The following is a 23,550-nucleotide window of genomic DNA, read 5'->3' as shown; positions in this document are numbered from 1 at the left end:
TAACCTTGGGCTACTGTTCAAATGACACTATTCACTGATCCTAATGAATGTACCGATTTCACCGATCAGCAGCTTTGGAGCTCAATTGTCAAATATGGCAAAAAAATAAAAATTTACTCACCGGTAATTCTATTTCTAGTAGTCCGTAGTGGATGCTGGGAACTCCGTAAGGACCATGGGGAATAGCGGGCTCCGCAGGAGACTGGGCACTCTAAAAGAAAGATTAGGTACTATCTGGTGTGCACTGGCTCCTCCCTCTATGCCCCTCCTCCAGACCTCAGTTAGGGAAACTGTGCCCGGAAGAGCTGACACAATAAGGAAAGGATTTGGAATCCCGGGTAAGACTCATACCAGCCACACCAATCACACCGTACAACTCGTGATACTATACCCAGTTAACAGTATGAATAACAACTGAGCCTCACGAAAAGATGGCTCATAACAATAACCCTTTAGTTAGGCAATAACTATATACAAGTATTGCAGACAATCCGCACTTGGGATGGGCGCCCATCATCCACTACGGACTACGAGAAATAGAATTACCGGTGAGTAAATTCTTATTTTCTCTGACATCCTAGTGGATGCTGGGAACTCCGTAAGGACCATGGGGATTATACCAAAGCTCCCAAACGGTAGGGAGAGTGCGGATGACTCTGCAGCACCGAATGAGCAAACTCAAGGTCCTCCTCAGCCAGGGTATCAAACTTGTAGAATTTTGCAAATGTGTTTGAACCCGACCAAGTAGCAGCTCGGCAAAGCTGTAAAGCCGAGACCCCTCGGGCAGCCGCCCAAGAAGAGCCCACCTTCCTCGTGGAATGGGCTTTTACTGATTTAGGATGCGGCAGTCCAGCCGCAGAAAGTGCAAGTTGAATCGTGCTATAGATTCAGCGAGCAATAGTCTGCTTTGAAGCAGGAGCACCCAGCTTGTTGGGTGCATACAGGATAAATAGCGAGTCAGTTTTCCTGACTCTAGCCATCCTGGAAACATAGATTTTCAGGGCCCTGACTACGTCCAGCAACTTGGAATCCTCCAAGTCCCGAGTAGCCGCAGGCACCACAATAGGGTGGTTCAAATGAAACGCTGATACCACCTTAGGAAGAAATTGGGAACGAGTCCTCAATTCCGCCCTATCCATATGAAAAATCAGATAAGGGCTTTTACATGACAAAGCCGCCAATTCTGATACATGCCTGGCCGAAGCCAAGGCCAACAGCATGACCACTTTCCGCGTGAGATATTTTTGCTCCACGGTTTTAAGTGACTCAACCAATGCGACTTTAGGAAATCCAACACCACGTTGAGATCCCAAGGTGCCACTGGAGGCACAAAAGGGGGCTAAATATGCAGCACTCCTTTAACAAAAGTCTGAACTTCAGGCAGTGAAGCCAGTTCGTTTTGGAAGAAAATCGACAGAGCCAAAATCTGGACCTTAATGGAACCCAAGTTGAGGCCCATAGTCACCCCTGACTGTAGGAAGTGCAGAAATCGACCCAGCTGAAATTCCTCCGTTGGGGCCTTCCAGGCCTCACACCAAGCAACATATTTCCGCCATATGCGGTGATAATGTTTTGCGGTCACATCCTTCCTAGCTTTAATCAGCGTAGGAATGACTTCCTCCGGAATGCCCTTTTCCTTTAGGATCCGGTGTTCAACCGCCATGCCGTCAACCGCAGCCGCGGTAAGTCTTGGAACAGACAGGGCCCCTGCAGTAGCAGGTCCTGTCTGAGCGGCAGAGGCCAAGGGTCCTCTGAGATCATTTCTTGAAGTTCTGGGTACCAAGCTCTTCTTGGCCAATCCGGAACAATGAGTATAGTTCTTACTCCTCTCCTTCTTATTATTCTCAGTACCTTGGGTATGAGAGGAAGAGGAGGGAACACATAAACCGACTGGTACACCCACGGTGTCACTAGAGCGTCCACAGCTATCGCCTGAGGGTCCCTTGACCTGGCGCAATATCTTTTTAGCTTTTTGTTGAGGCGGGACTCCATCATGTCCACCTGTGGCTGTTCCCAACGGTTCACAATCAGCTGGACGACCTCTGGATGAAGTCCCCACTCTCCCGGGTGGAGGTCGTGCCTGCTGAGGAAGTCTGCTTCCCAGTTGTCCACTCCCGGAATGAACACTGCTGACAGTGCTATCACGTGATTCTCCACCATCAAAGAATCCTTGTGGCTTCTGCCATTGCCACCCTGCTTCTTGTGCCGCCCTGGCGGTTTACATGGGCGACCGCTGTGATGTTGTCTGACTGAATCAGAACCGGTTGGTTTTGAAGCAGGGGTTCTGCTTGACTCAGGGCGTTGTAAATGTCCCTTAGTTCCAGAATATTTATGTGTAGGGAAGTTTCCTGACTTGACCATTGTCCTTGGAAGTTTCTTCCCTGGGTGACTGCCCCCCAACCTCGGAGACTTGCATCCGTGGTCACCAGGACCCAGTCCTGTATGCCGAATCTGCGGCCTTCGAGCAGATGAGCACTCTGCAGCCACCACAGCAGAGACACCCTGGCCTTCTGGGACAGGGTGATTAACCGATGCATCTGGAGATACGATCTGGACCACTTGTCCAACAGATCCCACTGGAAGATCCTTGCATGGAATCTGCCGAAGGGACTTGCTTCGTAAGAAGCTACCATCTTTCCCAGGACTCGCGTGCAGTGATGCACCAACACCTGCTTTGGTTTCAGGAGGACCCTGACCAGAGATGATAATTCCTGGGCCTTCTCCTCCGGGAGAAATATCTTCTTCTGTTCTGTGTCCAGAATCATGCCCAAGAACAGCAGACGCGTCGCAGGAATCAGCTGCGACTTTGGGATATTCAGAATCCAGCCGTGCTGATGCAGCACTTCCTGAGATAGTGCCACGCCGACTAGCAACTGCTCTTTGGACCTCGCCTTTATAAGGAGATCGTCCAAGTACGGAATAATCATGACTCCCTTCTTTCGGAGGAGCATCATCATTTCGGCCATTACCTTGGTAAATACCCACGGTGCCGTGGACAGGCCAGACGGCAATGTCTGGAATTGGTAATGACAGTCCTGTACCACACCCTTGAGGTACTTTGAACTTGAACTTTTTTATATAAATGTTCAAGGATTTTAAATTTAGAATGGGTCTCACCGAACCGTCTGGTTTCGGTACCACAACATTGTGGAATAGTAACCCCGTCCCTGTTGAAGGAGGGGTACCTTGATTATCACCTGCTGAAGATACAGCTTGTGAATTGCCGCCAGTACTACCTCCCTTTCTCTGAGGGCAGCAGGCAAGGCTGATTTGAGGTAACGGCGAGGGGGAGTCGCCTCGAACTCCAGCTTGTATCCCTGTGATACTACTTGCAGAACCCAGGGATCCATCTGTGAGCGAGCCCACTGGTCGCTGAAGTTCCGGAGACGCGCCCCCACCGCACCTGGCTCAGCCTGTGGAGCCCCAGCGTCATGCGGTGGACTTAGAGGAAGCGGGGGAAGATTTTTGATCCTGGGAACTGGCTGTCTGGTGCAGCCTTTTTCCTTCTTCCCTTGCCTCTGGCAGAAAGGAAGCGCCTTTGACCCGCTTGCTTTTCTGAGGCCGAAAGGACTGTACCTGATAATACGGTGCTTTCTTAGGCTGTGAGGGAACCTGAGGTAAAAAATTTGACTTCCCAGCTGTTGCTGTGGATACGAGGTCCAAGAGACTATCCCCAAATAATTCCTCACCCTTATAAGGCAGAATCTCCATGTGCCTTTTAGAATCAGCATCACCTGTCCACTGCCGGGTCCATAATACCCTCCTGGCAGAAATGGACATTGCATTAATTCTGGATGCCAGCCAGCAAATATCCCTCTGTGCATCCCTCATATATAAGACGACGTCTTTAATATGCTCTATGGTTAGCAAAATAGTATCCCTGTCGAGGGTAACACTATTATCTGACAGGGTATCAGACCATGCTGCAGCAGCACTACACCTCCATGCTGAGGCAATTGCAGGTCTCAGTATAGTACCTGAGTGTGTATATACAGACTTCAGGATTTCCTCCTGCTTTCTATCAGCAGGCTCCTTTCACACACTTCATTCAATTCATCTGATGGGGGAACAAAACACTGGCTGCTTTTTCTCCCCAAACATAAAACCCCTTTTTAGTGGTACTTGAGTTAATGTCAGAAATGTGTAACACATTTCTCATTGCCGAAATCATGCAACAGATGCCCCTAGTGGATTGTGTATATGTCTCAACCTCGTCGACACTGGAGTCAGACTCCGTGTCGACATCTGTGTCTGCCATCTGAGGTAGCAGCCGTTTTTGAGCCCCTGATGGCCTTTGAGACGCCTGGGCAGGCGCGGGCTGAGAAGCCGGCTGTCCCATGGCTGTTACGTCATCCAGCCTTTTATGTAAGGAGTTGACACTGTCGGTTAATACCTTCCACATATCCACCCACTCTGGTGTTGGCCCCGCAGGGGGTGACATCACATTTATCGGCACCTGCTCCGCCTCCACATAAGCCCCCTCATCAAACAAGTCGACACAGCCGTACCGACACACCGCACACACACAGGGAATGCTCTGACTGAGGACAGGACCCCACAAAGTCCTTTGGGGAGACAGAGAGAGAGTATACCAGCACACACCACAGCGCTATTTAATCAGGGATTTACACTAATAGAAAGTGATTTATCCCTATAGCTGCTTTTTATATACAGTTTGCGCATAAATTTAGTGACCCCCCCTCTCTTTTTAACCCTTTGAGCCTGGAAACTGCAGGGGAGAGCCTGGGGAGCTGTCTTCCAGCTGCACTGTGAAGAGAAAATGGCGCCAGTGTGCTGAGGGAGATAGCCCCGCCCCTTTTTCGGCGGACTTCTCCCACTTCTATAATTGTATTATGGCAGGGGATTTTTTACACATATATAGCTTATTAGGCTATATTATGTGTTGTTTGCCAAAGTTAAGGTACTCTAATTGCAGCCCAGGGCGCCCCCCCCCCCCCCCCCCAGCGCCCTGCACCCATCAGTGACCGGAGTATGTGGTGTGCATAGGGAGCAATGGCGCACAGCTGCAGTGCTGTGCGCTACCTTAATGAAGACCGAAGTCTTCAGCCGCCGATTTCCAGGACGTTCTTCTTGCTTCTGGCTCTGTAAGGGGGGCGGCGGCGCGGCTCCGGGACCAGACGACCGAGGCTGGGCCTGTGTTCGTTCCCTCTGGAGCTAATGGTGTCTAGTAGCCTAAGAAGCCCAAGCTAGCTGCAAGCAGGTAGGTTCGCTTCTTCTCCCCTTAGTCCCTCGTAGCAGTGAGTCTGTTGCCAGCAGATCTCACTAAAAATAAAAAACCTAACAAATACTTTCTTTACTAGGAGCTCAGAAGAGCCCCTAGTGTGCAACCAGCTCGAGCCGGGCACAGATTCTAACTGAGGTCTGGAGGAGGGGCATAGAGGGAGGAGCCAGTGCACACCAGATAGTACCTAATCTTTCTTTTAGAGTGCCCAGTCTCCTGCGGAGCCCGCTATCCCCCATGGTCCTTACGGAGTTCCCAGCATCCACTAGGATGTCAGAGAAATAATAATTTTGTGGCTGAGGATGCCCTGACTAGGCCTTTGCCTATATATTGTAACCAAAATAGGTCTGATACAGAGGTGGACGCAATGCCAATGTATTCACAGTGGACGATGCTTTGACTACTGCACATGCATCTAAGTCGTACTGCACATGTGCCTTGATGATCTTGCGATAACACTGTACTTTGAATTAGGACACAGAGTGATTGACAAATTGATTGACAGAAAGTGACAATTTGTGGGAGCTAATGGAAGGTGGATATAAAATCCAAGGCGTATTGCGACTGTTTCATGAGGGGTGTCACAGCCAGTAAAAATGGCTCCTGGAATATTAGTTCCATCTGAAAGTCTCACCACCCCTAGAGTTTCTCAGATTGTGTAACTGTGTATACAAGCAGCAAATCTAAGACTCCGAATGTGGGTGTCTCAGTACAAATCCCAGTGGCTGTGACATTTGCATATTTTTGCACATCCGCTGTGGACCATTAGCGTCTATCTCTGAATCAGGCCCACTCTGAGGTCTTGACAGTGGGGACTAGAGATGAGCGCCGGAAATTTTTCGGGTTTTGTGTTTTGGTTTTGGGTTCGGTTCCGCGGCCGTGTTTTGGGTTCGACCGCGTTTTGGCAAAACCTAACCGAATTTTTTTTGTCGGATTCGGGTGTGTTTTGGATTTGGGTGTTTTTTTCCAAAAAACCTAAAAAACAGCTTAAATCATAGAATTTGGGGGTCATTTTGATCCCAAAGTATTATTAACCTCAAAAACCATCATTTCCACTAATTTTCAGTCTATTCTGAATACCTCACACCTCACAATATTATTTTTAGTCCTAAAATTTGCACCGAGGTCGCTGGATGACTAAGCTAAGCGACCCTAGTGGCCGACACAAACACCTGGCCCATCTAGGAGTGGCACTGCAGTGTCACGCAGGATGTCCCTTCCAAAAAACCCTCCCCAAACAGCACATGACGCAAAGAAAAAAAGAGGCGCAATGAGGTAGCTGTGTGAGTAAGATAAGCGACCCTAGTGGCCGACACAAACACCGGGCCCATCTAGGAGTGTCACTGCAGTGTCACGCAGGATGTCCCATCCAAAAAACCCTCCCCAAACAGCACATGACGCAAAGAAAAAAAGAGGCGCAATGAGGTAGCTGTGTGAGTAAGATAAGCGACCCTAGTGGCCGACACAAACACCGGGCCCATCTAGGAGTGTCACTGCAGTGTCACGCAGGATGTCCCTTCCAAAAAACCCTCCCCAAACAGCACATGACGCAAAGAAAAAAAGAGGCGCAATGAGGTAGCTGTGTGAGTAAGATAAGCGACCCTAATGGCCGACACAAACACCGGGCCCATCTAGGAGTGGCACTGCAGTGTCACGCAGGATGTCCCTTCCAAAAAACCCTCCCCAAACAGCACATGACGCAAAGAAAAAAAGAGGCGCAATGAGGTAGCTGTGTGAGTAAGATAAGCGACCCTAGTGGCCGACACAAACACCGGGCCCATCTAGGAGTGTCACTGCAGTGTCACGCAGGATGTCCCTTCCAAAAAACCCTCCCCAAACAGCACATGACGCAAAGAAAAAAAGAGGCGCAATGAGGTAGCTGTGTGAGTAAGATAAGCGACCCTAGTGGCCGACACAAACACCGGGCCCATCTAGGAGTGTCACTGCAGTGTCACGCAGGATGTCCCTTCCAAAAAACCCTCCCCAAACAGCACATGACGCAAAGAAAAAAAGAGGCGCAATGAGGTAGCTGTGTGAGTAAGATAAGCGACCCTAGTGGCCGACACAAACACCGGGCCCATCTAGGAGTGGCACTGCAGTGTCACGCAGGATGTCCCTTCCAAAAAACCCTCCCCAAACAGCACATGACGCAAAGAAAAAAAGAGGCGCAATGAGGTAGCTGTGTGAGTAAGATAAGCGACCCTAGTGGCCGACACAAACACCGGGCCCATCTAGGAGTGTCACTGCAGTGTCACGCAGGATGTCCCTTCCAAAAAACCCTCCCCAAACAGCACATGACGCAAAGAAAAAAAGAGGCGCAATGAGGTAGCTGTGTGAGTAAGATAAGCGACCCTAGTGGCCGACACAAACACCGGGCCCATCTAGGAGTGTCACTGCAGTGTCACGCAGGATGTCCCTTCCAAAAAACCCTCCCCAAACAGCACATGACGCAAAGAAAAAAAGAGGCGCAATGAGGTAGCTGTGTGAGTAAGATAAGCGACCCTAGTGGCCGACACAAACACCGGGCCCATCTAGGAGTGGCACTGCAGTGTCACGCAGGATGTCCCTTCCAAAAAACCCTCCCCAAACAGCACATGACGCAAAGAAAAAAGAGGCGCAATGAGGTAGCTGTGTGAGTAAGATAAGCGACCCTAGTGGCCGACACAAACACCGGGCCCATCTAGGAGTGGCACTGCAGTGTCACGCAGGATGTCCCTTCCAAAAAATCCTCCCCAAACAGCACATGACGCAAAGAAAAAAAGAGGCGCAATGAGGTAGCTGTGTGAGTAAGATAAGCGACCCTAGTGGCCGACACAAACACCGGGCCAATCTAGGAGTGGCACTGCAGTGTCACGCAGGATGGCCCTTCCAAAAAACACTCCCCAAACAGCACATGACGCAAAGAAAAAAAGAGGCGCAATGAGGTAGCTGTGTGAGTAAGATAAGCGACCCTAGTGGCCGACCCAAACACCGGGCCCATCTAGGAGTGGCACTGCAGTGTCACGCAGGATGGCCCTTCCAAAAAACCCTCCCCAAACAGCACATGACGCAAAGAAAAAAAGAGGCGCAATGAGGTAGCTGTGTGAGTAAGATAAGCGACCCTAGTGGCCGACACAAACACCGGGCCCATCTAGGAGTGGCACTGCAGTGTCACGCAGGATGTCCCTTCCAAAAAACCCTCCCCAAACAGCACATGACGCAAAGAAAAAAAGAGGCGCAATGAGGTAGCTGTGTGAGTAAGATAAGCGACCCTAGTGGCCGACACAAACACCGGGCCCATCTAGGAGTGGCACTGCAGTGTCACGCAGGATGGCCCTTCCAAAAAACACTCCCCAAACAGCACATGACGCAAAGAAAAAAAGAGGTGCAATGAGGTAGCTGTGTGAGTAAGATAATCGACCCTAGTGGCCGACACAAACACCGGGCCCATCTAGGAGTGGCACTGCAGTGTCACGCAGGATGGCCCTTCCAAAAAACACTCCCCAAACAGCACATGACGCAAAGAAAAATTAAAGAAAAAAGAGGTGCAAGATGGAATTGTCCTTGGGCCCTCCCACCCACCCTTATGTTGTATAAACAGGACATGCACACTTTAACCAACCCATCATTTCAGTGACAGGGTCTGCCACACGACTGTGACTGATATGACGGGTTGGTTTGGACCCCCACCAAAAAAGAAGCAATTAATCTCTCCTTGCACAAACTGGCTCTACAGAGGCAAGATGTCCACCTCATCATCATCCTCCGATATATCACCGTGTACATCCCCCTCCTCACAGATTATCAATTCGTCCCCACTGGAATCCACCATCTCAGCTCCCTGTGTACTTTGTGGAGGCAATTGCTGCTGGTCAATGTCTCCGCGGAGGAATTGATTATAATTCATTTTAATGAACATCATCTTCTCCACATTTTCTGGATGTAACCTCGTACGCCGATTGCTGACAAGGTGAGCGGCGGCACTAAACACTCTTTCGGAGTACACACTTGTGGGAGGGCAACTTAGGTAGAATAAAGCCAGTTTGTGCAAGGGCCTCCAAATTGCCTCTTTTTCCTGCCAGTATAAGTACGGACTGTGTGACGTGCCTACTTGGATGCGGTCACTCATATAATCCTCCACCATTCTTTCAATGTTGAGAGAATCATATGCAGTGACAGTAGACGACATGTCCGTAATCGTTGTCAGGTCCTTCAGTCCGGACCAGATGTCAGCATCAGCAGTCGCTCCAGACTGCCCTGCATCACCGCCAGCGGGTGGGCTCGGAATTCTGAGCCTTTTCCTCGCACCCCCAGTTGCGGGAGAATGTGAAGGAGGAGATGTTGACAGGTCGCGTTCCGCTTGACTTGACAATTTTCTCACCAGCAGGTCTTTCAACCCCAGCAGACTTGTGTCTGCCGGAAAGAGAGATCCAAGGTAGGCTTTAAATCTAGGATCGAGCACGGTGGCCAAAATGTAGTGCTCTGATTTCAACAGATTGACCACCCGAGAATCCTTGTTAAGCGAATTAAGGGCTCCATCCACAAGTCCCACATGCCTAGCGGAATCGCTCCGTGTTAGCTCCTCCTTCAATGTCTCCAGCTTCTTCTGCAAAAGCCTGATGAGGGGAATGACCTGACTCAGGCTGGCAGTGTCTGAACTGACTTCACGTGTGGCAAGTTCAAAGGGCATCAGAACCTTGCACAACGTTGAAATCATTCTCCACTGCGCTTGAGACAGGTGCATTCCACCTCCTATATCGTGCTCAATTGTATAGGCTTGAATGGCCTTTTGCTGCTCCTCCAACCTCTGAAGCATATAGAGGGTTGAATTCCACCTCGTTACCACTTCTTGCTTCAGATGATGGCAGGGCAGGTTCAGTAGTTTTTGGTGGTGCTCCAGTCTTCTGTACGTGGTGCCTGTACGCCGAAAGTGTCCCGCAATTCTTCTGGCCACCGACAGCATCTCTTGCACGCCCCTGTCGTTTTTTAAAAAATTCTGCACCACCAAATTCAAGGTATGTGCAAAACATGGGACGTGCTGGAATTTGCCCATATTTAATGCACACACAATATTGCTGGCGTTGTCCGATGCCACAAATCCACAGGAGAGTCCAATTGGGGTAAGCCATTCCGCGATGATCTTCCTCAGTTGCCATAAGAGGTTTTCAGCTGTGTGCGTATTCTGGAAACCGGTGATACAAAGCGTAGCCTGCCTAGGAAAGAGTTGGCGTTTGCGAGATGCTGCTACTGGTGCCGCCGCTGCTGTTCTTGCGGCGGGAGTCCATACATCTACCCAGTGGGCTGTCACAGTCATATAGTCCTGACCCTGCCCTGCTCCACTTGTCCACATGTCCGTGGTTAAGTGGACATTGGGTACAGCTGCATTTTTTAGGACACTGGTGACTCTTTTTCTGAGGTCTGTGTACATTTTCGGTATCGCCTGCCTAGAGAAATGGAACCTAGATGGTATTTGGTACCGGGGACACAGTACCTCCAACAAGTCTCTAGTTGGCTCTGCAGTAATGATGGATACCGGAACCACGTTTCTCACCACCCAGGATGCCAAGGCCTCAGTTATCCGCTTTGCAGTAGGATGACTGCTGTGATATTTCATCTTCCTCGCAAAGGACTGTTGAACAGTCAATTGCTTACTGGAAGTAGTACAAGTGGGCTTACGACTTCCCCTCTGGGATGACCATCGACTCCCAGCAGCAACAACAGCAGCGCCAGCAGCAGTAGGCGTTACACGCAAGGATGCATCGGAGGAATCCCAGGCAGGAGAGGACTCGTCAGAATTGCCAGTGACATGGCCTGCAGGACTATTGGCATTCCTGGGGAAGGAGGAAATTGACACTGAGGGAGTTGGTGGGGTGGTTTGCGTGAGCTTGGTTACAAGAGGAAGGGATTTACTGGTCAGTGGACTGCTTCCGCTGTCGCCCAAAGTTTTTGAACTTGTCACTGACTTATTATGAATGCGCTGCAGGTGACGTATAAGGGAGGATGTTCCGAGGTGGTTAACGTCCTTACCCCTACTTATTACAGCTTGACAAAGGCAACACACGGCTTGACACCTGTTGTCCGCATTTCTGTTGAAATACTTCCACACCGAAGAGCTGATTTTTTTGGTATTTTCACCAGGCATGTTAGTGGCCATATTCCTCCCACGGACAACAGGTGTCTCCCCGGGTGCCTGACTTAAACAAACCACCTCACCATCAGAATCCTCCTGGTCAATTTCCTCCCCAGCGCCAGCAACACCCATATCCTCCTCATCCTGGTGTACTTCAACACTGACATCTTCAATCTGACTATCAGGAACTGGACTGCGGGTGCTCCTTCCAGCACTTGCAGGGGGCGTGCAAATGGTGGAAGGCGCATGCTCTTCACGTCCAGTGTTGGGAAGGTCAGGCATCGCAACCGACACAATTGGACTCTCCTTGTGGATTTGGGATTTCGAAGAACGCACAGTTCTTTGCGGTGCTTTTGCCAGCTTGAGTCTTTTCAGTTTTCTAGCGAGAGGCTGAGTGCTTCCATCCTCATGTGAAGCTGAACCACTAGCCATGAACATAGGCCAGGGCCTCAGCCGTTCCTTGCCACTCCGTGTGGTAAATGGCATATTGGCAAGTTTACGCTTCTCCTCCGACAATTTTATTTTAGGTTTTGGAGTCCTTTTTTTTTACTGATATTTGGTGTTTTGGATTTGACATGCTCTGTACTATGACATTGGGCATCGGCCTTGGCAGATGACGTTGCTGGCATTTCATCGTCTCGGCCATGACTAGTAGCAGCAGCTTCAGCACGAGGTGGAAGTGGATCTTGATCTTTCCCTAATTTTGGAACCTCAACATTTTTGTTCTCCATATTTTAATAGGCACAACTAAAAGGCACCTCAGGTAAACAATGGAGATGGATGGATACTAGTATACAATTATGGATGGACTGCCGAGTGCCGACACAGAGGTAGCTACAGCCGTGAACTACCGTACTGTGTCTGCTGCTAATATAGACTGGTTGATAATGAGATGTAGTATGTATAAAGAAGAAAGAAAAAAAAACCACGGGTAGGTGGTATACAATTATGGATGGACTGCCGAGTGCCGACACAGAGGTAGCTACAGCCGTGAACTACCGTACTGTGTCTGCTGCTAATATAGACTGGTTGATAATGAGATGTAGTATGTATAAAGAAGAAAGAAAAAAAAACCACGGGTAGGTGGTATACAATTATGGATGGACTGCCGAGTGCCGACACAGAGGTAGCTACAGCCGTGGACTACCGTACTGTACTGTGTCTGCTGCTAATATAGACTGGTTGATAATGAGATGTAGTATGTATAAAGAAGAAAGAAAAAAAAACCCACGGGTAGGTGGTATACAATTATGGATGGACTGCCGAGTGCCGACACAGAGATAGCTACAGCCGTGGACTACCGTACTGTACTGTGTCTGCTGCTAATATAGACTGGATGATAATGAGATGTAGTATGTATAAAGAAGAAAGAAAAAAAACCACGGGTAGGTGGTATACAATTATGGATGGACTGCCGAGTGCCGACACAGAGGTAGCTACAGCCGTGGACTACCGTACTGTACTGTGTCTGCTGCTAATATAGACTGGTTGATAATGAGATGTAGTATGTATAAAGAAGAAAGAAAAAAAAAACCACGGGTAGGTGGTATACAATTATGGATGGACTGCCGAGTGCCGACACAGAGGTAGCTACAGCCGTGGACTACCGTACTGTACTGTGTCTGCTGCTAATATAGACTGGTTGATAATGAGATGTAGTATGTATAAAGAAGAAAGAAAAAAAAAAACCACGGGTAGGTGGTATACAATTATGGATGGACTGCCGACACAGAGGTAGCTACAGCCGTGGACTACCGTACTGTACTGTGTCTGCTGCTAATATAGACAGGTTGATAATGAGATGTAGTATGTATAAAGAAGAAAGAAAAAAAAACCACGGGTAGGTGGTATACAATTATGGATGGACTGCCGAGTGCCGACACAGAGGTAGCTACAGCCGTGGACTACTATACTGTACTGTGTCTGCTGCTAATATAGACTGGTTGATAATGAGATGTAGTATGTATAAAGAAGAAAGAAAAAAAAAACCACGGGTAGGTGGTATACAATTATGGATGGACTGCCGAGTGCCGACACAGAGGTAGCTACAGCCGTGGACTACCGTACTGTACTGTGTCTGCTGCTAATATAGACTGGTTGATAATGAGATGTAGTATGTATAAAGAAGAAAGAAAAAAAAACCACGGGTAGGTGGTATACAATTATGGATGGACTGCCGAGTGCCGACACAGAGGTAGCTACAGCCGTGAACTACCGTACTGTGTCTGCTGCTAATATAGACTGGTTGATAATGAGATGTAGTATGTATAAAGAAGAAAGAAAAAAAAAACCACGGGTAGGTGGTATACAATTATGGATGGACTGCCGAGTGCCGACACAGAGGTAGCTACAGCCGTGGACTACCGTACTGTACTGTGTCTGCTGCTAATATAGACTGGTTGATAATGAGATGTAGTATGTATAAAGAAGAAAGAAAAAAAAAACACGGGTAGGTGGTATACAATTATGGATGGACTGCCGAGTGCCGACACAGAGATAGCTACAGCCGTGGACTACCGTACTGTACTGTGTCTGCTGCTAATATAGACTGGATGATAATGAGATGTAGTATGTATAAAGAAGAAAGAAAAAAAAAACCACGGGTAGGTGGTATACAATTATGGATGGAGTGCCGAGTGCCGACACAGAGGTAGCTACAGCCGTGGACTACCGTACTGTACTGTGTCTGCTGCTAATATAGACTGGTTGATAATGAGATGTAGTATGTATAAAGAAGAAAGGAAAAAAAAAACACGGGTAGGTGGTATACAATTATGGATGGACTGCCGAGTGCCGACACAGAGGTAGCTACAGCCGTGGACTACCGTACTGTACTGTGTCTGCTGCTAATATAGACTGGTTGATAATGAGATGTAGTATGTATAAAGAAGAAAGAAAAAAAAAACCACGGGTAGGTGGTATACAATTTTGGATGGACTGCCGAGTGCCGACACAGAGGTAGCTACAGTCGTGAACTACCGTACTGTGTCTGCTGCTAATATAGACTGGTTGATAATGAGATGTAGTATGTATAAAGAAGAAAGAAAAAAAAAAACCACGGGTAGGTGGTATACAATTATGGATGGACTGCCGAGTGCCGACACAGAGGTAGCTACAGCCGTGGACTACCGTACTGTGTCTGCTGCTAATATAGACTGGTTGATAATGAGATGTTGTATGTTTAAAGAAGAAAGAAAAAAAAACCACGGGTAGGTGGTATACAATTATGGATGGACTGCCGAGTGCCGACACAGAGGTAGCTACAGCCGTGGACTACCGTACTGTGTCTGCTGCTAATATAGACTGGTTGATAATGAGATGTAGTATGTATAAAGAAGAAAGAAAAAAAAAACCACGGGTAGGTGGTATACAATTATGGATGGACTGTCGAGTGCCGACACAGAGATAGCTACAGCCGTGGACTACCGTACTGTACTGTGTCTGCTGCTAATATAGACTGGATGATAATGAGATGTAGTATGTATAAAGAAGAAAGAAAAAAAAAACCACGGGTAGGTGGTATACAATTATGGATGGACTGCCGAGTGCCGACACAGAGGTAGCTACAGCCGTGAACTACCGTACTGTGTCTGCTGCTAGTATAGACTGGATGATAAATAATGATATAAAATATATATATATATATATCACTACTGCAGCCGGACAGGTATATATTATATAATGACGGACCTGCTGGACACTGTCTGTCAGCAGAATGAGTTTTTTATAGAATAAAAAAACACCACACAAGTCACACGACGAGTGTTTAACTTTTTCAGGCAGACAATCACAATATACTGGTGGTCAGTGTGGTCAGGTCACTGGTCAGTCACACTGGCAGTGGCACTCTGGCAGCAAAAGTGTGCACTGTTTAATATGTACTCCTGGCTCCTGCTATAACCTATAACTGCTCCCCAGTCTCCCCCACAATTAAGCTGTGTGAGCACAGTCAGATATTATACATAGATGATGCAGCACACTGGGCTGAGCACAGATATGGTATGTGACTGAGTCACTGTGTATCGTTTTTTTCAGGCAGAGAACGGATTATATTAAATAATAATAAAACTGCACTGGTGGTCTCACTGGTCAGTCACTAGTATAACTAACTAACTACTATCAGCAAAATTCTGCACTCTCTGAGTACTCCTCCTAAGCTCCAGTAAATGAAGTGTCTCACTCTCACTCTCCTATCTATTTCTAAACGGAGAGGACGCCAGCCACGTCCTCTCCCTATCAATCTCAATGCACGTGTGAAAATGGCGGCAACGCGCGGCTCCTTATATAGAATCCGAGTCTCGCGATAGAATCCGAGCCTCACGAGAATCCGACAGCGTGATGATGACGTTCGGGCGCGCTCGGGTTAACCGAGCAAGGCGGGAAGATCCGAGTCGCTCGGCCCCGTGTAAAAAAAACCTGAAGTTCGGGCGGGTTCGGATTCCGAGGAACCGAACCCGCTCATCTCTAGTGGGGACAACAGGGGAATGCACAGAAGTTCCACTACTGATAATTGACAAAGTCCACCTTAGCTGTCTGCTATCACGTAGCACTGCAAGATTACAGACCTGCCAGTAGCAGCCCTGAGGCCCCAACACGCTTCATCTCTTAAAAGACTTTCAGATGGAACTAATATTCCAGGAGCCAAAAGACTTTATCAAAAGAAACACTAGGATGGCGGCCATGGTCTTGACGCCCCCTCAGCACCCTGGGTATATGTGCCCCCCTTGTGCTCCCTCCTAGTTATGGCCCCCTCCTTCAAGCCCAGGCTTTGGTAATTAGTACCTGCTCCACCCCTATTGGCACCTTGGCAGATGTGTGATGCATACCTCCCAACATTGAGGAAGGTGTAAGTGTGACTCCAGAGCGGTGAAGCCGTGCCCGTGTCTGAAAAGGGGGCATGGCCTCGAGAAAAGGGACATGTCTTAGCGCGGATGATGCTCCCGCAAGGCACGCCTCCCACATATTTCCTCACTGCTCTGCTAGGCAGACCAGAGTGACAGGAGCCGCCCCCCTTCCACACCGCCACCACCGTGGGACACTGTGACCCGCATGTGAGACAGTCCCAAAAAATGGGACTGTCCCATGAAAACTGGGACAGTTGGGGGTGTATAGTGGTGACATCTGAAAACCTTTTTCCACCAGTCCAAATCTGGTGGTCTATTTTGATCTTATACTATATACAGCGATTTATGGGCAGTTATTTCAACAACATGGGCCCTCATTCCGAGTTGATCGGTCGCAAGGCGATTTTAGCAGAGTTGCTCACGCTAAGCCTACGCCTACTGGGAGTGTATCTTAGCTTCTTAAAATTGCGACCGATGTATTCGCAATATTGCGATTACAAACTACTTAGCAGTTTCAGAGTAGCTTCAGACTTACTCGGCATCTGCGATCAGTTCAGTGCTTGTCGTTCCTGGTTTGACGTCACAAACACACCCAGCGTTCGCCCAGACACTCCCCCGTTTCCCCGGCCACTCCTGCGTTTTTTCCGGAAACGGTAGCGTTTTTTCCCGCACGCCCATAAAACGGCCTGTTTCCGCCCAGTAACACCCATTTCCTGTCAATCACATTACGATCGCCGGAGCGATGAAAAAGCCGTGAGTAAAAATACTATCTCCATTGTAAAATTACTTGGCGCAGTCGCAGTGCGAATATTGCGCATGCGTACTAAGCGGAATTTCACTGCGATGCGATGAAAAATACCGAGCGAACGACTCGGAATGAGGGCCATAAGTCATTTATTTGCAAGTCATACACATATCCTGAATTGTATATTTCTGGTAACCCAGCTGAAAGTCATTTAGTACACTACAGTCGTCTTTTAATTTCATTTTACTATGAATATTTTGGTTCCCTAGTTTCTGCCTAGTAACATGTGAGCTGCTGAGCTACTTATTTGAGCAACTAAAATTAAAGAAGAAACTTCCAGTCCCAATTTCAGAGGATTATCTCACCATCCTGACAGTCTGCACTGTCCTGACTGCTGTGAAATAGTGAAGTATGTTCCTGCTCACCATGGTGAGTGCTCTCTGCACTTACTGTAGCTCTTGTGTGCACATCAATTTGAAGGTATTTTAAGGGGAGGGGAAATTAGTGCATCCTAACACATCAACAGTACTAGTGACACTGCAGGAGACCTGGCTGTTCACAACTGTTCAAGTTCACAATTGCTACTCACCTTTTGTTGGAGGGCAAGCATTTCTCTTTTTCCTTTGCCCACTTAGCCCCACCCCTTTTCTTATCCGTGTCTCATGGAGTGTAAAGAATATCTATTAACAGCGCAACGGAATTTGGGGGTCATTCCGACCCGATCGCACGCTGCAGTTGTTTTGCAGCAGTGAGATTGGGTCTGAACTGCGCATGCGCCGCGACCGCATTGCGCAGGTGCGTCACTGCCCGGCGACAGGATACGCCGGGCAGCATGGGACCTTACGAAGAAGGCGATTGCAGCGGCAATCACAAGGTGATTGGCAGCAAGAAGGCGTTTCTGGGTGGCAACTGACCATTTTCTGGGAGTGCCGTGGAAAACACAGGCGTGTCCAGGCGTTTGCAGGGCGGGTGTCTGACGTCAATTCCAGGACCTGACAGGCTGATGTGGTCACAGTGGCTGAGTAAGTTCAGAGCTACTCAAAAACTGCACAAAAACTTTTTGCACAGCTCCCCTGCACAAGCTATTGCACACTTGCTATGCTAAAATACACTCCCCCATAGGCGGCGACTATCTGATCGCATGGCTGCAAAAAACTGCTACCGTGCGATCAACTCGGAATGACTCCCTCCATTTGTACACATGGGTTAAAGGCATGATATCAATGCAACAAAGCAAAGAGAAAGGCAAGTCAGATGCTTGGTTGCATAGGGAGAGGAATCAGTAGCAGAAAAAAAATAAGTAATAATGCCACTGTATAGGTCATTGGTACTGCCTCATCTGGAATAGTGTGTCCAGTTCTGGAGACCATGGGGGTAATTCCAAGTTGATCGCAGCAGGAATTTTGTTAGCAGTTGGGCAAAACCATTTGCACTGCAGGGGAGGCAGATTTAACATGTGGGCAATAACCTTCCAGGTTAGTCTTTCCTACTGGATACCTTTGACGTCTTTGCACTGGCGTAGCTACCACAGGTGCAGGGGATGCGGCTGCCACGGGGCCCGAGAAGCCTGCAGGGCCCGTAGCTCCCCTGCACCCTGTCATGCTACAGCACAAAGCAGCCAGGTCGCGGAAGAGACACTGGTCACTGCTTGATGCGGTGCTGCTGTTCTGTTGAGAGACGTCTGTGGGAGGATGCAAAGATGTGACGTCCCAGAAGAGCAGGCAGCAGCTGACCGTTCCACGAGTCCCAATCTCCCCTCGCATCGCGGGGCCCGCAAGCGTGCACTTGCCACTTTTCTGGGTGTGCAGTGTTGCTGGCGGGTAAGTGCCAGCCACTTCTGCTGTTCAGTGCAAGAAGGGGGGAAGGGGGGCGCTGGGTGCCCCGTGGAAATTGTGCTATGGGGCCCCTTAAAGGTGTAGCTACGCCCCTACATCTTTGTATCCTTCCAGCGGAACCCTGTCAAGCTTCAGAACGTAGGGTGTCTGCTAATAGCTGTCAGTTGCGGGTTACACTGTTGGATTTAGGGCTCTATCCATTTGGTAAAGCTGTCTAACAACATCCAATCACTTTCATAATGAATAACTCTTTGCACTTAGGCTGCTTCATCTGGCTACACCTTCATCACTAGCTAATGAGCTGCAGCGGTCAGTTAATAGGAATAAGCTGCATATCCCTGGGTGACGTGTTGATTTCAAGCAACTTCATCCGGCTGTGATTATTTCATATTTGTTTAACCTGCTCCTGGCTATTTGTTTAAGCTGCTCCTGGCTGCAACATCCAGTCTAAGGGCAATGCAAAAGTCCCTTACTATATGTACAAATCTTAGCCAGCGTCTCTGTACCTCTTTATATATAGTAGCTTCAGTGTCTACTAAGCTCTAGCAGTGAGGAGTTAATTGGGGCTGCGGCTGTAGTGTGTCACTATGATGCAGGCTGCACTGGGTGATTTCGTTTTTACAGACCTCTCACAGGGGCTTGCTTAGCTGGGATGTTTGCTCCTGCAATCACCAATGCCTCACTGTCCCCTTCCACTGTGGAGGTTGCCAGGTCTATGTTAATTGCAGAGGGAGAGCCTGCTTCCTCGTAGGCTGCTTACTGCTTGTCTTTCCAGGGGAGGAGCTGCATCACCACTCCCCTCTTCATCCTCTAACCTAAGATGGCTGCTTCAACTGCCGCCAACTGTCACACTAGCCATCATGAGCCAGCCTCTCTCTGTAGCTGCATGTGACCTCCAACTGTCACACTAGCCAGAATGAGCCATATTACATCCAACCAAGGCGGCATATTATTATAGCACGGGGGCCATGTGGCCACAATGTCACTCTACACAGTTGGGTTAACACACATTCTGTTTAAAAGCCATTTAACTGACAATTTTTTTCCCCAAAAACCGCTCCGAAATTATTGTTTTTTTAAAAAAAAAATTTAGATAAAGAACATGAATTTAACCCTATCCAAAATGATTTTAGTTAAAAAAAACAAAAACTTTTGTTACATTTTTTTTTAATCCCCCCAAACATCAAAACATTGATCAGGAACATCACGACCATCGGAACATCGGTAACATCACGAGCATCGCAACTTTACTTTTTAAATCCCGGACAGCCTCAAGGTATACAGGGGGGTGTCTGGGGGTGGCTTGGGGAGGTTAATTTACACTCCCAAGCGCTACTATTGTCTGCAGCAACTGGGGGTGGGGCATCATGCCATGCTGACCGATCAGCAATGATAAACAACACGGCAGATGCAGCGGGAGGGTGCAGGGAGGCAGAGGGACCTGACAGCAGCATCGGAGGGAAGTTTCCCTTCCCTGCCGCTGCTAACAGTTTATCTTACGGGTCGCATCCTGTGCGACCAGGTCAGATAAAGCACTTGCATGCATGGCCGCATCTGATGCGACCATGCCGGGCAAGTGGTTAAAAATCCATACTTTAATGGGTATGAATAGTTCTACACACTATTTGTAAAAAAATGTGGGTATAATGTCCCTTTAATAGAAAAAGTTTATTGTGATCTGAGCTGTTCACTCCCAGGTGGGTCACTGTGGGATATGACTTACATTATGCTGATCTTTTCCCAGCTTGTTTCAGCAACATTTTATTTGCCATTAGTACTTCCAGGTTTTTGTTTCACACAGGAAGAAACTGTACATTTGCCTCTTTTCTCATGACAAGAGTCTCTCAGAGATACAGTGTTTCAGTCCTGGAAATATTTTAGACAAACACAACTCAAGAGGTAATGTGGGAAAAAGCCTTGTGTATGAGTATTTAATAATTCAGTTTGTGTGGCTGTATCTTCAGTGTCAAGTGTCAGCATTAACATGCTGCTCCTGGGACAAAGCTGTAGGCACACTGTGCTGTCGCTGCTACTGCAACATGTAACTGTACAACACCTGTGCCACTGGCAGCTATACGTTTGTCTTGCAACGTTTTTTTTTTTTCATGCACATGCTTCTGAGTTGCACTGTGCATACTTCTGATTTTGTATATACAGATTTTGGGGGATATTCATCATGAAAAATTGTGAAATAAGAAACTTTAGTTTTCGATAATCATACTTACATTTAATATTTTTTTTCAATATTTATCATTCCTCCCTCATAAAATTATCACTTCTGAATAGCTGCTTCTTTTGCAGAGACAGCTTTTCAGAAAATTATATATACTCTTTGTGGAGCAGTGTTTTCTCTTGTGTCTTCTGCTGCATATGTCCCCTGCCACTGGCACTGAGTACTGGGTCTGCCCAGTTGCAGTGGTGTTCCGGGGCTGATTTACTGATCTCAATAGATCCTTTTGCTGCACAAGCTGCTTGCAGGGCAGGTGCAAGTTTTGATGGTGCGACTGATGGTGCATGTAAAGATGCACCAAGAAGTATTTCAGTGTGTATAGATGCTGATAGTGGGCATCTCAGTCTTTAGCATTTGGTCACATGGATGTACACAGAATATGGTTTTGTAGCAGCATTAGCATAAAGATGCAAACAAATCTCCTGCAAAAGATGAAGCCTCGACTTTGCCTGCGTTCGACTCAAAATTAGCCCCACAGTTTTCTAATGTTCACAGTCTATACTTGGTTCAAATATGCTTTCAAGGCAGTCAGAAAATAATGATTAGTTGCACAGTGCATGCTGCATATTTCTGTGAAAGTCCACCTCACATCGCTACTTATTATTATTATTATAATTATTATTACTGTGTAGCAGAATAGCCTCCATTGTGTATTTGGCAACAACATTTTGCATGTTTCACTAGTATAGCATATAATGCCTTGCTCCGCTATTGTGGGTTTTGTTAATAAAAACATAAATATAAAAAATGAAAAACTGTGAAAATCATAATACCCTAAAAACCAGATGCATATAGGGCCTGATTCAGATATACTGCATAAACCTCCGATGGTGGGTGGACTGTGCATGGGCAGAACGGGTCCTTAGTGATCACATGCAGTGCCCCCTAAGCCACAGCCTTATTGAGATGCTACCGATGTATGGGGTCAGGGGTGGGCTGAGCTGGCCATCATTCCCGAAAAAAGTCTGTCACCTGCATTTTTGTAGGAGTGCTGAAGCAAGGGCCTGCCATCGGATACAGCACTCAAATCACAGATGCTGGCAGAGGGTGTCTTTTATAGATACCTCCTGCATCATTAGTACTTTTACACATCACTGTTGCATCCAAAGACACTGTACAGAGGGAAAAAGTAGCAGGTGCACTGTCTCACGCTAGCTCAACCTGTAATAACCAGAGGCACTTAGCATATTCCTGGCCAGGGCTATGAGCTTACCCACCGCATCAAGGTAGCCTCTCATTGGGTAAGTCCCTAACACTAACTATAGGGGTTCAGGTCCGGGGGGCAGGACACCCCAGAGCAACCCAGCCAGACAACCCCAGGGCATCGCAGGAGTGATACAAATAAAGAGTTAAAGAGGTAGGAGCAGCTGCTGCTGCATGTGTGAGTAATGTGAGGAGTAAAAGAAAATAATGTGAAAGTGTTACATATATATAAGACAAACTAAGTGCCATAGTGTAATGAAAGTGTTAAATTGCGATGCCCCAGGGACGTCCAGCCACGGCAGGCACAGGGAGCCCCGCACCCCAGAGAATCCCCCCAATATTGACTGCCATAGTAAACCAAAATGTAGGAGTCTTACTTCAGTGTGCTCATTCTACATATGCAGGCAAAGTGCTAGACTATTTAAAATCAGTGAGGGTAGGTGGGGCAGGGTGCTAAATTAGCATGAAGGTGTCTCCTACCTTCAGAAATATGTATAAATATATCAGTTACAAAGGGAAGGGGGCCCTAATTTGCACACCTTAATTAGGTAATAAGGTGCTACTCTGCTTGAGACTTAATACAATGTACAAAGGGAAAAAGTAGCAGGTGCACTGTCTCACACTAGCTCAACCTGTAATAACCAGAGGCACTTAGCATATTCCTGGCCAGGGCTATGAGCTAACCCACCGCATCAAGGTAGCCTCTCATTGGGTAAGTCCCTAACACTAAATATAGGGGTTCAGGTCCGGGGGGCAGGACACCCCAGAGCCACCCAGCCAGACAACCCCAGGGCATCGCAGGAGTGATACAAATAAAGAGTTAAAGAGGTAGGAGCAGCTGCTGCTGCATGTGTGAGTAACGTGAGGAGTAAAAGAAAATAATGTGAAAGTGTTACATATAAGACAAACTAAGTGCCATAGTGTAATGAAAGTGTTAAATTGCGATGCCCCAGGGACGTCCAGCCACGGCAGGCACAGGGAACCCCTGCACTGATTTTAAATAGTCTAGCACTTTGCCTGCATATGTAGAATGAGCACACTGAGGTAAGACTCCTACATTTTGGTTTACTATGGCAGTCAATATTGGGGGGATTCTCGGGGTGCGGGGGTTCCCTGTGCCTGCCGTGGCTGGACGTCCCTGGGGCATCGCAATTTAACACTTTCATTACACTATGGCACTTAGTTTGTCTTATATATATGTAACACTTTCACATTATTTTCTTTTACTCCTCACATTACTCACACATGCAGCAGCAGCTGCTCCTACCTCATTAACTCTTTATTTGTATCACTCCTGCGATGCCCTGGGGTTGTCTGGCTGGGTGGCTCTGGGGTGTCCTGC

At 47.8% G+C, this 23,550-nt stretch overlaps 1 long non-coding RNA gene across 1 annotated transcript in view; it reads right to left on the bottom strand.

The window, feature by feature from the left end:
* Window positions 1–19,656, bottom strand: part of LOC134943555 (uncharacterized) — a 69,484-nt gene extending 49,828 nt beyond the window's left edge. Inside the window, exon 1 of the long non-coding RNA XR_010181606.1 lies at window positions 19,402–19,656. This is a non-coding gene — a long non-coding RNA (uncharacterized LOC134943555). The remainder of the gene's footprint in view (window positions 1–19,401) is intronic.
* Window positions 19,657–23,550: the final 3,894 nt, after the last annotated feature.

Source organism: Pseudophryne corroboree, chromosome 7, assembly GCF_028390025.1.
Source record: "Pseudophryne corroboree isolate aPseCor3 chromosome 7, aPseCor3.hap2, whole genome shotgun sequence".
Classification (NCBI taxonomy): Eukaryota; Metazoa; Chordata; class Amphibia; order Anura; family Myobatrachidae; genus Pseudophryne; species Pseudophryne corroboree.
Note: the sequence above shows the minus strand (reverse complement) of the source record. Positions and strands in the feature narration are given on the sequence as shown.